The sequence below is a fragment of the Oryzias latipes genome, chromosome 13 (assembly GCF_053564925.1).
Source record: "Oryzias latipes strain Hd-rR chromosome 13, Olatipes_Hd-rR_3.1".
Lineage (NCBI taxonomy): Eukaryota > Metazoa > Chordata > Actinopteri > Beloniformes > Adrianichthyidae > Oryzias > Oryzias latipes.
Genome location: NC_136249.1, coordinates 1867645 through 1881635, shown reverse-complemented (window position 1 = coordinate 1881635; position 13991 = coordinate 1867645). Strand labels below are relative to the sequence as shown.

At 40.2% G+C, this 13991-nt stretch overlaps 1 protein-coding gene across 4 annotated transcripts in view; it reads right to left on the bottom strand.

The window, feature by feature from the left end:
• Nucleotides 1-13991, bottom strand: part of LOC101166894 (SPRY domain-containing SOCS box protein 4) — a 33596-nt gene that overhangs the window by 13560 nt on the left and 6045 nt on the right. The window contains exon 1 of one of the 4 annotated variants that reach the window (XM_020708540.3): nucleotides 549-1081. The exons of the other annotated variants lie outside the window; for them this stretch is intronic. The gene's annotated coding sequence lies outside the window, so the exon portion shown is untranslated. Of the gene's footprint in view, nucleotides 1-548; nucleotides 1082-13991 lie in introns of those variants that run through there. 4 annotated transcript variants of the gene reach the window in all.

Sequence of the window (13991 nt, the reverse complement as noted above, 5' to 3'; positions counted from 1 at the left end):
CTAAATTATGGTATTAGAAGTACTGTGTTAAAAATATGTTGGTGCTGAATATTGTGTTCTGTTTTCAAAATAACCATTTATAAGTTGAGCAAAGAATTAGCATCCAGGGATGGCCAACTCCAGGCCTCAAGGGCCGGTGTGTCTGCATGGTTTCCAGATATCCAAACCCAAGTCATGACATGATTACCTGGTTCAAGTGTGTCCAGCCAAGTAGAATATGCCAGAGCAGAGTATGTTGTAAAGCATTCAGGAATGCGCTCCTTGAGGTCTGGAGTTTTTTATGAGACAGCTTCCCAAGAAAACAACACCAATTTTATGAAAGGAAACATTGACTTTTACCGTTTTTGCCTCCCAATTCTGTTTAAGATAAACTACTAAGAATCAAGCTTACCAGGACACAAAAGAAAAATCAAAGATATTCAATCTTGTCTTTATAAAGTGAGGCTAGAATGTTTAGATATTGTAACTATTAGAAATAAAATAGTTAATTTAGGAAACTCCAACGTAAATTTAACACAGTAAAAAGTGAAAAGTCAGGCGGTTCTTACATGGCAACGTTAACAAAATCACAGCAGCCAAGTAGCAAAGCGGGAATAGTCACTCCTCAGTTTGTCGTCCAAAAGGAGGCCAGAACAGTCAGCAGGCAGATAAGTGTGGAGCATGGCGGGCAGACAAGAAAAAAAATCTATGTGGCCGAGTTCCTGCTGGGGAAAACACACTGGCTCCAGTTCCCAGCAAAGACACCAGAACAGCTGCTAAAAGTAAAGATGGAAAAAAGGGAAACAGGGGGAGGGGCTTAGGACGGAGCACGCTCAAGGACTTAACCCAAGCAGTGCAACGCCGCCCACCCTTACACAGCACGCCGACTGAGCTTTTCTAAGGAGAAAAGGCTGCGTGGGCACACAAACAAACACACTCGTCCAGATTGGAGGATGCTTCTAAACTTGCTGAGCGGACAGTGCAGACCCACCGTCCAAGACGGAACCTGCAGAGTGCAAGCCCTCAAGTTCTACAGTAGCGACCGTGTGTGAATCTAAATGCTACTGTATGTAGTTTGTCTATTACTGAAGTTTGAATGACGTACAGGGAATTGCTGCTCAGTCTAGATATACAGTCAGGAGCATAAATATTTGGACAGACACATTCTAATTTAGTTCCTGTACATTACCACAGTGAATTTTCAGTAAAACAACTCAGATGCCATTGAAGTGCAGACTTGCAGCTTTTATTCCATGGGTTGAACAAAAAGATTGCATAAAAATGTGAATAACTAAAGCATTTTTTTAAACACAATCCCTTCATTTCATGGGCTCGTAAGTGATTGGACAAATGAAATAACTGAAAACAAAATGGTCATTCCTAATATTTGGTTAAAAGCCTTTGTTGGCAATGACAGCCTGAAGTCTTGAACTCATGGACATCACCAGATGCTGGGTTTTCTCCTTCTGAATGCTCTGCCAGGCCTTTACTGCAGCGGCTTTCAGTTGCTGTTTGTTTGTGGGCCTTTCTGTCTGAAGTTCAGTCTTCAACAAGTGAAATGCTGCTCAATTGGGTTAAGATCAGGTAACTGACTTGGCCATTCAAGAATATTCCACTTCTTTGCTTTAATAAACTCCTGAGTTGCTTTGGCTGTATGTTTTGGGTCGTTGTCCATCTGGATTATGAAACGCCGTCCAATCAGTTTGGCTGCATTCACCTGGATCTGTGCAGACAGTTTGTCTCTGAACACCTCAGAATTCATTGGGCTGCTTCTTTCTGCTGCTTCCTGTGTCATCAATAAACACTAGTGTCCCAGTGCCACTAGCAGCCATGCAGGCCCAGACCATCACACTGCCTCCACCGTGTTTTACTGATGATGGAGTGTGCTTTGGATCAGGAGCTTCTCCACGCCTTCTCCAGACTTTTCTCTTGCCATCATTCTGGTAGAGGTTGATTTTGGTTTCATCTGTCCAAAGAATGTTTTTCCAGAACTTTTTTTAGATGCTTTTTAGCAAAGTCCAGTCTAGCCTTCCTATTCTTGAGGCTTATGACTGGCTTGCATCTTGCAGTGTACCCTCTGGATCTACTTTCATGCAGTCTTCTTTTGATGGTAGACTTGGATATTGATCCGCCTACCTCCTGGAGAGTGTTGTCCACTTGGTTGGCTGTTGTGAACGGGTTCCTCTTCACCATGGAAATGATTCTGCCATCATCCACAACTGTTGTCTTCCGTGGACGTCCAGGTCTTTTTGCGTTTCTGAGTTCACCAGAGCTTTCTTTCTTTCTCAGGATGTACCACACTGTTGATTTTGCCACTCCTAATACTGCGGCAATTTCTAGCATGGTTTTTTTCTGTTTTCTCAGCTTGTCTGTTCACAGCAAAATCTTCCAAATGCAAGCACGAGTCCTCTAATCCCCTCCAGGCCTTTTATCTGCACATAATGACATAACAAGGGAATTGCCCACACCTGCCCATGCAATAGCATGGAAGTCAATTGTCCAATTACTTATGAGCCCATGAAATGAAGGGATTGTGTTTAAAAAATGCTTTAGTTTTTTCACATTTTTATGCAATCTTTTTCATCAACCCATGGAATAAAAGCTGAAAGTCTGCACTTCAATGTCATCTGAGTTGTTTTATTTAAAATTTACTGTGGTGATGTACAGAAAATAAATTAGAAAGAATGTGTCTCTGTCCAAATATTTATGTTCCTGACTGTAGGAAAAGGGTTTGTGATTTGCAGTGGAATTTGCACAACGATTTGTTAAACAGAATCGTGTAAGACTGTAAAAGGAATCAATTTGAGAAATTGTGAAATAAAATTGAGTCAGCATTTTGGCAGTGAGAAGTTTACCCAAATCCTGTTGATGATTTAACTCTGGCAAGAGCACCGAGCTGTCTGAACAGCAGCTTTGAAGGAGCAAGGAGCAATAACAATAATAAAATGTGTAGCAACTTTAGTCTTTCACTGGGCAAATCTTATTACAACTCTCCAGGGAACAAATATATTCATATTACCATTTTTAATTTTAACTGAGTTGATAAAATTGTTTAATCAATCTGAATCGGTCCAATCTTAATAGATCCATAATCGATCCATCAGAGTAAAGATCTGTCTTTTAATCCCTTTCCTTTTTTGGTGACCTAACGTAATGGAATGTCCCATAGGACGGCTAAAGGCCCGTACACACCGGGACGAATATTCGCCAGGCGTTATTCGCCAGCGTTTTTCGCCACGTTTTTTGTGTTCACACCCAGGCGATTTTCGCTGACGATGAGCCGAGCGAACATGCAATTTCATTCCCTGACATTAGATGGCGCTTAATGTAAACAGAAATACTCCTTTACACAAGGTGGCGCTGCGCAACTTTACGCTTCTTAAAGTCGCTTTTCACTCAGAAGAAGAGAGCAAGTATTTACGCGCTTGTCAGAATCATACAAAGAAAACATGAATATTTCAAGCACCAGTAGCTCCAACTGGTACTCGGTTTGGGGATATTTTAGAATGTCCGTCATTATTTCTTCGCGGCAGTGTAGACGCTACTTGGCGTCTATCTTCTTCGCTGGTATGTGTGCTCAGAAAGGCAGTTTTGTGTTTGAGCGCCCCCAAGTTGTGTTTTACTGTAACTTCAGAGGTTCCAGACACGTGTGCAAAAGCGCCATTCTCATTGGTCGAATAGATTTCGACGCGACGTGTCAAACCAAAAAAGCGAACCCGAGGCGTTTTTTTAAAAAGTGACGCTTTGACGCGTGGCGTTTTTTCGCGTCGGTGTGCACACTCACATTGGTGCCCTTTGTTTAGTCACGAGGCGTTAAAAGTCGGCGAAAATCGCAGGCGAAATTCGTCCCGGTGTGAACAGGCCTTAATACTAACACTCTGTCGACGTAAACATACATTGCTGACTAAATGAACAGCTTTACATACAGCTTATCTTCCAATAGACACCGATCTCTAATAGACGCTGATCTCCAAAAAAACGCAGGGCCTACCAGGTGCACTTTACTTTAGACACCAGGAATGGCGCAAGCAGATGGGTGATATTGAGACGACGACTGCAGAAAAAGGAGCAAACGATTTCCTGGTGAAGCTGCAAAGAAAGCCAGTGACGAATTGAAAAACTTGTTTGAACATGGGTTATTGAGCAAAGACGGAAAGGTGCGCGTGTCTCCAGGAAAATGATCTGCATGAAAGAAAAGAGGATTTTTGATACGGAGGTTGATGCTAAAAGGGAAAAGAAGCGTTCGCTAATCATTATATGATAAAATGGTCTAATCGTTTTAATAAATCCTTAAATGTTCACCTGGTGTTTTTCCTCTGCATTTCTTGACCGAATTTCCCCACAAAATGAACCTGTTAGCCATCACTGTTCTGTCTGGAATAAACACTGGTTTCCAATAGACGACTGTCACTAATAAAGGCCTGGCTGGCTGCCACAGACATATGATAATCACAGGCAGGAATTCTCCAATCTCTTTTAAGGAAACTATTTTTAAATAACCATCTATGGTTTAAAGCACATTTTTTTGCTCAAATCTTCTGGATTGAAGTTTAATGCTATAGCGCCAGCGTCACCTAGTGGACAAACTGAAACGTCCTCCAGGAGAAGCATAACACTTATTTTTATAATGTGAGCTAGTTTAGAGCCTTTACAATGTTAATGATCTGCACATTCTGTTGGAGCTTCTCCTTTCGAAAAACTATGAAACACTGAGGTGATAATCATCGGTTTATTATTTTACTTATACATTTTACAGTATGTAGACTGTATCAGATTCATATGAATGTCTTCAAAACATGTATTATTCATATGTGTCTACACAAATAGGTCTAAATTTGTAAAGCGGGTGTAAATTTAACATCGAATCAAATGGATGAAAGAAATCAAAGAAAAGAAAAATGGATCCAGGCTCTGATGAATCGAATCAAATCAATCCTGGAAATTATTGGCGATACCTAGCTCTAGTTAATATAGGTAATATAGTCATATCTTTTAAAGACTAAGACCTGACAAAAAAAGTTAAACCGCCTGTAATTTTTGCCCAACACCAACCATAAAAATCCATCATTTGTTAAAAAACAGCTGTGCTTTAGCCTTTTTTATTTTTTGCAATTGCCATTTTCTTCTTTTCTATTGTTCTTTTTTTCAGTTATACATTTCTTGCCTACTTGTTCTATTTCTGATTTTAGCACAAACTGGGACAAAGGAAGAATGAAAGACAAAAAAAAGAGAGAAAAATAAAGTGCTATCCACGGCACTGCCAGACTTTCCAAAGCGGATTCGATTTATTTATGACAGTCACGTTGTGTGTCATTTTGAGCTTGTTTTGTTTCTGCTGAGCACAGATAGGTGGGGTGGCCTACTTTTAAAAATACCTGGATCTTCCAAACTTTTTTTAAAGTCTTTTATTTCTGGCATACAGTTTCTTTGGTTCATGGACTGAGAAAGTCTATGTTTCTCCTTAAATGCTCTGCTATGACTAATATTTTTCTGGCCCCAACTTTTGGGTTCACACCGCAGCCGACTACACTGTGCAAGGACACCGTCTGTTACTGTCTATTCTTTCTTTACATTCTGTTTCTCGCGGTTGAAGTGCACCTATGAGGTAGGGCTGGGCGATATGGCTTAATTCGATTTCCGATTTTTTCCCCCGATTTTTCCCCCCTTGCTTAAGGAAAGCAATAAGTACAAACGCAGACAACTTAAAGCAAATTTTGATTTATTTAAGTAAATGCAAGACAAATGTAACCCCCGTTTCTGGGATGAATAATAAATAAATGAACTCACTCTTGGAATCAAAGTCCCAGCTGTGTTTTAAGTCACACTTTGTAGTCTAGACCTTGAGAGTAGCACCATTTTCTAAAGGATTAACATACAGCTCATATCTGGGGTCTAAGGTTTTAATTAAATTAATAAACACCGTCTTCTCCAATTGTTATCGCGATATCAAGCTGTCCAATAGGCATATCGCAAAAGACGGTGAAAATTGCTATAAGTGATTACCGTACCTTAAATGTGCTAAAGAAATCTTATGGCAGCTTGAAGTATTTAACGAATCACATAAATCCATTTATTTTATGTGACCAATCGGATGTCAAGTGTGAAAATGTTCAGGTCTGTCTGAGAAAAGCATGTAGACTATTTAGTGAAGGCTTTTTACAACCTTAAAGCATCTATAACCCTTCTTTGCGGATTTCACCTATCGCTGGTCATTTTTAGAACGTAACCCCTGCGATAAACGAGGGGACACTGTATATGTACAGTATGGTCAATGTCACATTAAAAAAGAAAACATGTCCAAGTGGCAAAAGTCATCATGTGGTACTTTTTAAGACCTGCAGAGAAATGCTTTCTTTTAAACAGAACAAGAGATTTTCAATTGCAAAAACTGTCAAACCGTTGAAGTGATGTTGGAATAAAACGATGGTACTTTGTGAGAGTGAATGAATATTTTTACAGTGCAAAAAAAGCTTTTTGGATGAGTGGCCAAATTTACTTTTCACATATTTAAAAACACAAACTTTTTGAAATGGCACATAAAACATTTTCACAGCAAGTGAAATACACAATCAAACTTCCCATACATGAGATTTAAACCAAAGAAACATACCCTAAAACTTAATGAATTTAAAAAAGTCAAATTAAACATTTAACCACAATCTTTTAAAAGGCTTGACGATATCAACCACACACATGGAAAGATTGAGCAGGGATTCAACAAATAGGCCAAATCGACTGAAAAGCTAAATGTTTCCTGCTTGTTCAAATTTGGCAAAGTTCAAAGCTTCTGCCAAGAACTTTTACTGATCCGGTTGAATATCCGTCAGACAAAATGTGGTCATCTGACCATCTGCTATTAAAGGCTTGATAATCAACAGGCAGCATGAAGGTTTTCGTCATTCACTACAATTACATCATTCTTTGCAACTATTATTTTGAAAACAACTTCCGTAATAAACAAGAGACCACCGTAAACATGTTTTATGTTTGTGAGGAGATTTAGCATTAAATCAATCCAATAGTAATTTAATAGAATTTATATAAATATCTTTTCTTCCATGGACTGAATGCTAATTTTTCTTACAAAACAAAGCACATTGACAAAAAATGCACTGCAATCAAATAATTAGTGGGCTGGCTGTGGCGAAGAGGTAGAGCCAGATAAAGCAACCTCTGATCGGAAGGTGGCATGTTCAGTTCCCACCTTGTCTGCTCATGTGTCAATGTGTTCTTGAGCTTGACACTGAACCCCAGGTTGTTCCTGACAGCTATTGGCAGAACCAGTGTGCAAATGTGTGAAAAGATACTGCTTGCCATAAAGGCTTTCAGACATTAATGAAGGTAGAAAAGCGCTAAGTAGGGCTGCACGATAAGAGGAAAACTCGCGATATGCGATATTTGAGATTAATATTGCGATAATGGAATAATTTGCGGTATAAAACGCAATAGCAAAACAACCAAAAACATCATTCCCATTTCATTGCAACAGTTTAAAAATTATACTACAAATGACCCTCGACGACATAGATGACAAACATCTAACATAATACTAATAGGCCTCCTTCCAATTGGTCAACAAGGTGAAAACGTCAACCCGATTGGTCAAATGCATGAAAGGGATTTATTTGATTCGTTAAATGCTTCAAGCTGCCTTAAGGTTGTTTTAACAAATTTAAGGTTTATGATTTGTTGCAATTTCTGCTGTCTTTTGCGATATGCATATTGCATAGCTGGATATTGCGATAACGATAAATTTGCGGTATATTGTGCAGGCCTAGCGTTAAGTATACATGGCATGACCATTCTGTGTGGAGTTTGCATGCTCTCCCTGTGCATGCATGGGTTTTTTCCGGGGACTCCGGCTTCCTGCCCCCGGCCTTCATTGCTTACTCTAGATTGTCCTTAGGTGTGAATGTGTGTGCATGGATGTAGGATTGCGGCCCTGCGATAGACTGTCCAGGATATCCCATGCCTTCGCCCATGAGTGGCTGGGATAGGCTCCAGCAGCCCCGAGACCCGAAATGGACAAAAATCGGGTTTAGAAGATGGATGGATGGGTGAATACATCAATGAATGCTTTGCAGTACTTTACATCCAGCATCTGCATCTAAGTTAGAAGAATCTGTTGTTTATTTCAGTATTTCATGAATGTAGTATATATTTTGGAATCAAGAATATGTAAAATGTGATGCATTTAGGACTAGAGCAAATGCTGGTGCCGTGCTCCAGTTTCAGCTCATCTTTGTAGCACCACAGGCTTACACGTCTACAGGCTACATTTTAGCACCGACACAGACTCGGTGCATGGCAGGTCGTCTGAGGTAAGATGATTCACTGTGGTTGTGTCTATGCCAAGTCTGTCCTCGCGCTGACCCTTTTGGTCTGGGAAAGCCGATTGCATGCAAGATTGTTTTGACAGGAAAGTGGAGGAGAATTGGATACATTGTACATTAGATAAGATAGTCAAATTCTTTTATCGTCCCTTGTTGTACCATGCAAGTTAAGTCGCTTTAAAAATATATCAATGGAATATCTGTGCTGCTTCCCTTGAGTTTGGAAAACACTGGATCATTCATCTGGTATAAGGGCATTTGGGGAATAAACAGAAAATTGCCATCAAGAATAATCTTCATTCAGAGCAGCCTGTGCAGCAGGAAAAAAAAGGGCAAACCTTCAGTGTGCAAGTATAGAAACATGTGGGTGGAAACTTCTTCCAGGAGGAGCGTTTTACACCACATCCTTCTCAGATGTGAACGATAAACTACCCCAGTAACTTGTCTCCCTCTATCTCTATTTAGCATTCTCCACAGGGAGGAGCATCCATCCAATGCACGTGCATGTGGAGGAACTCTCTGTTTTTCCGTCACATCAACATAGGGAATCATAGGACTGTCTGTAAAATGGGAAAACATGACAAAAAAGCAAACAAAAGTCATATGTTTCACTCAGTAAACATTGCTCTGAAGTCAATGGTACTGTCCTATGATGAAACTGTAATATATCCATCCATTCATCCATCCATCTTCCTCCGGTAGATGGTAGACCCGGTAGTGGGTCATGGGGGCAGCAGTCTAAGCAGAGATGCCCAGACTCAGACTACATGGCCTTGACTTGTGGTGTGCCCCAGGGATCGATCCTTGGACCCCTTCTGTTCAACCTCTACATGCTGCCACTAGGGCAGTTCATACGCAGTAATAATATATCTTATCACAACTATGCAGATGATACTCAGATCTATGTGTCACTGACAACAGGTGAATATGGGCCGGTGGATTCACTCAGCCACTATCTCCAACAGATCAGTGCGTGGATGCAGAACAACTTTCTCCAGCTAAATTCAAACAACACCGAAGTTATTATTTTTGGCCCACAGAAACAAAGAGAAAGTGTCAGCAGCTACCTTCATTCTCTGTCTCTTAAACCCTCAACTCAAGTCAGAAATCTAGAGGTAATCATGGACTCTGACCTGAACTTTAACAGCCATATCAAGTCAGTAACATCAGCGGCATTTTGCCATCTGAAAAACATTGCCAAAATCAAAAACATAGTGTCAAAGCCAGACCTGGAGATACCTATTCATGCATTTGTCTCCAGTAGGTTAGACTACTGTAATGGTCTGCTCACCGGTCTCTCCAAACGAGCCGTAAAACAGCTTCAGTACATCCAGAATGCTGCTGCTCGAGTCCTGACCAGAACCAGGAAGTATGATCACATTAGTCATGTGCTCAGGTCTTTGCACTGGCTCCCTGTACCTCAAAGAATAGACTTCAAAGCAGCTCTGCTTGTGTACAAGTCTCTCCATGGCTGCGCACCAAAGTACATCTCTGACATGTTAGTGCCATATGAACCATCTCGTACTCTGAGGACCTCAGGGGCCGGCCTCCTGTTGATTCCCAGAGTCAGAACTAAACAAGGGGAATCAGCGTTTCAATATTCTGCAGATAAAATCTGGAACAGCCTCCCTGAAGTCGTAAGACAGGCCTCTTCTGTGTTCATGTTCAAATCTAGACTTAAAACATTTCTGTTTAGCCGTGTATATGACTGAAAGGTCCTATCTGCACTTTTCTTTCCTGTCCTTCCTTTCTTTTTAAATCAATTTTCAAATTTTTTCTTTTCTTTTAAAGTAAATTTTACGTTGATTATTTCTATGATGTACTGTGATTTTAATGCATTTTTCTGTTTTGTGAAGCACCTTGAATTACTTTGTGTACGAATTGTGCTATACAAATAAACTTGCCTTGCCATACTTCCCTCTCCCTGACCACTTCCTCCAGCTCCTCTAAGGGGAACCTCGAGGGGTTCCCAGGCCAGGCGAGAGACGCAAGTCTCTCCAGCGTTTCCTGGGTCTTCCCCAGGGCCTCTGCCCAATGGGACGTGCCTGGTACACCTCCCCAGGGAGGCGTCCAGGAGGCCCGAGCCACCTCAGCTGGCTCCTCTGGATGTGGAGGAGAAGCGGTTCTACTCCGAGCTCTCCACGGGTGACCAAGGTTCTCACCCCTTTCTCTAAGGGAGCGCCCAGCCACCCTACGGAGGAAGCTCATTGCAGCCGCTGGTATTCGGGACCTCCTTCTTATGGTCATGAACTGCTGGTGTCAAATGTATCGGTGGAAAACGACTTTGTGGACTTCTATTTTAAGTGTTGCTATAATTGTAATATAGCAACACCTAAATCAGTTGTTTTCCACCGATACCTTTCACACCAGCAGGAAATGTTGCTGCTAAATAGAAACAGTAATTTGTTATTTACAGGTTATATGACTTTGTTTTAACCCAAACAAGTAAATAAGGGGGTAAAAAATAATGTTTTAGCATTAAAAAAAATCCCACAGAAAGAGCCCAGCAGTTCCTCTTGAAATCGTTCATCCAAAATTCCTCACATTTGCACACAATCATTTCAACTGCTTTGGAGAGCAACTCAAATATGAGGCTGCAAATTTTAAAGTGGCTCTATTAAGTGTTAGCCACAGAAGGGATTACAGTCATTACACAGTGCAAACACCAGAGCACTGCTGGCCTTTTTTTAATGACCTGTGGTCCCATAAAACCCTGGCTGGGCCGCGGTCAACAACGGATTGCTCTTAATGGGATTTCATTAACGTTCTACAGAGTCAGCATCAAACATGCCGACTGCAGTTCCCCAAGTGCTGAAACAGCCTCCTAGCACACATCTCAATGTGTGTCTGTGTAAATGACAGTGCTTAAAGACTGACAGTGGATTTTTTCATCTGGCATTTGTAGGGATTTAAGAATCAGAAGAAGACTTTTTTTGTGTCTTCAAGAGATAAAAATGTGCTGTAGCTTGTTCCTGAGCAATCTGGTAACTGGGATTAAATTGTATTGAACTGATGAAGCTCGTCTCTTAATTTTACTCATAGATTCGATGAATTCAGAAATCTTTCTAAATAGCAGAACCCAACCCAAAATATCTGTCCAAACATGCAAACCTCCATGTATTTGCTTCTAAAATGAAATCATTTAGCATTTAATGGTCTGCACAATCTGTTTTTATCTTCAGGCTTTTTTCCTTGAACAGGGAGCCTCATATCGAAGTGCATTTTTCCATGATCAATACAGACATTTTAAAGTTATAATAACTCCAATGATCAATCATTGATGGCTAAAAAGGTGCAAAAAGGCACTAATAATAACTATCAAGAAACTGTATTTCCAGAAGGAACCAACTCCTGAAACAAATGTCACTTTTGTGAAAGTTTTTAGAAAATTAAACTGAATATTAAAATAATGTAAAAACAAAGAAATCTTTTCCACAATTTCCAAGAGCTGGTATGTTTTATTGCAATTCTTACAAGCCAAAGCATTTCAACCAGATATTTGACTAAACCCAATTTGTTAAAGCAAAGAGCCACACAATCTCTCACCACAATCCCATACTAGATAAAAGAACTAATATTGAGGTGCAAGTTTGTATCTAAGACAGATATTAAATGCATGCTAACAAACTCAAATAATGAAAACATGAATATAAAAAGTGATTGTGAAAAGTTTAGAAATAGTATTTTTTAGGTGTCAAATACAGACAAGGGTGTGCTTAAAACGAATCTATATAGATTCTTGATTAGATTCATGAACCTTTTGTTCTGAATTATTTTGTAATTTATTCTGGTATTTTTTTTAATGAGAAACAAATGTTTTTTTATGACGATTTTAATTTTAGGAATTCATATTTGGCCCGGTGATGAACTGGCAGACTTCCCAGAGTGCAACCCGCCATCGCCCAGTTGTCGCTGCTTCAGTTCAGGGGGGTATTCCAGGAAGCATGTTTAAACTACCCTGACTTTAAGCCTGAACTCTGGCTGAAATCCGCCTGAACTTGCTTACTCTGGGTATGTCGGTTCCAAAAGACCGGATATGAGTTGGCGTAATTACGCTCGACTTGGTAACCCTGGGCTAACGCACGGTACATAAAGACATTCTCAAAAGATCGCCGATTTCTGGAGTCACCATGGAAACGCGTGGAGAAAAAAAAAAAAAAAAAGGGCGACACTTGAGACGGAAGTGAGACGGAGTCCGAGATTTTAATGACGGCGGATAGAAATTATAAGTCCATCAAAAAAGTAACACGGCTGAAAGATAATTTAGTTAAATTTATTCAAACTCAATAATTGTTTATACAACTCAAATTTACGTATTTATCTAACTAAATGTCACATTACTTCATTAATCTTTTTTCCATCTTAATTACTTATATTTCTTGAACTTTCATATGTCTAAGTTTGAGCCGGCAGATATGCTCATTTTTATAACAATAAAAAGAACGGGGAAAAAATGCACGGAGTGCAAAAATTCATCACAGAATATTCCATCATTGTCATAACAGGTTTAGGTGGTAGAGGTGCTATATAAACTCATCATCCTCTACTTTACTCTCACTCATGGTGCAGAGACGTAAGCATAGTAGGACAAAATAGCTCGGCAAAACACGGTGAAACACAGTAAAACAGCTATACAACTAAACACATTTTGTAAAAAACCCACACTTAGACCCAAATCCGTCCAGACAGGCAAAGGGAATGATATCCCAGAATCCCTTGCGGTGCCGATCTAACGGCAGCATCAAAGTTACACCTACTTAATTGAATTAATTTGAACGAAAGGAAAATAATTGTCTGAAAACTACGTGTTATTTTTAAGGTGACCTAACAAAAAAATGATTTATCTTAACTAAAGCAAATAATTAAGTTAGATCAAAGTAAAAAAGTTTATTTATACAACATCCATACGTGGTCTCATCATCCTCTCATGGTGGAAAAAGTATTATCTGAGCTTTTTCATCCACTAAATCATCTTCAAATGGACACGCCATGCTGCTTCACTTCTCTGTAAACAAACTAATCTTCAACTAAACCTGCTCCGGACCAGGTTATGTTCAGAGCATGAGTTGCCATGGTAACTTGACCTACCCTGAAACATACCTCCATTTCTGGAACCAAAAGCTGAGGTTATCAACTTCCTTAGCCTCAAACTTATCGTGGGAGCTAGCATAACCTGCTTTCTGGAATACCCCCCAGATCTAAAGTCACTGGATTTTGTTTCCAAGCTTTGGTCCATCACAGAATGGTCCGCTTGATGCCAGTCTGAATACAGACCAAACGCAAGGTTCGGGACTCGATCTAGAACAAATAAAGCAGACTCTATCCGGAACTAAGAATGTTTCCAGTCTGAATACACCCTAAAAGGGAAGGTGGGAAGATTCCAGGAGAACCTGATATATGCACCCAGAATTGGGGCCAGAGGACAAGGTCCAGTTCAGGGCTCCTGGTGGGGTGGAACCCTCCTAAAAAGGTTGTGTTACAGGTTGAGTACCTAACCCAACACTAATACAATGTGCAATGAGAAGGGAAGGACAACTTCAAGTCAAGAGCTTTTGGGCCGTATCTGAATTCTTCCCCTACCCACTCAAACTGATGATGGAGATAATGGTAAATGGTGTATAGCGCTTTCCTTCTTTACTTAAAGCCCCAAAGAGCTTTACATTCACAGTCCCATTCACC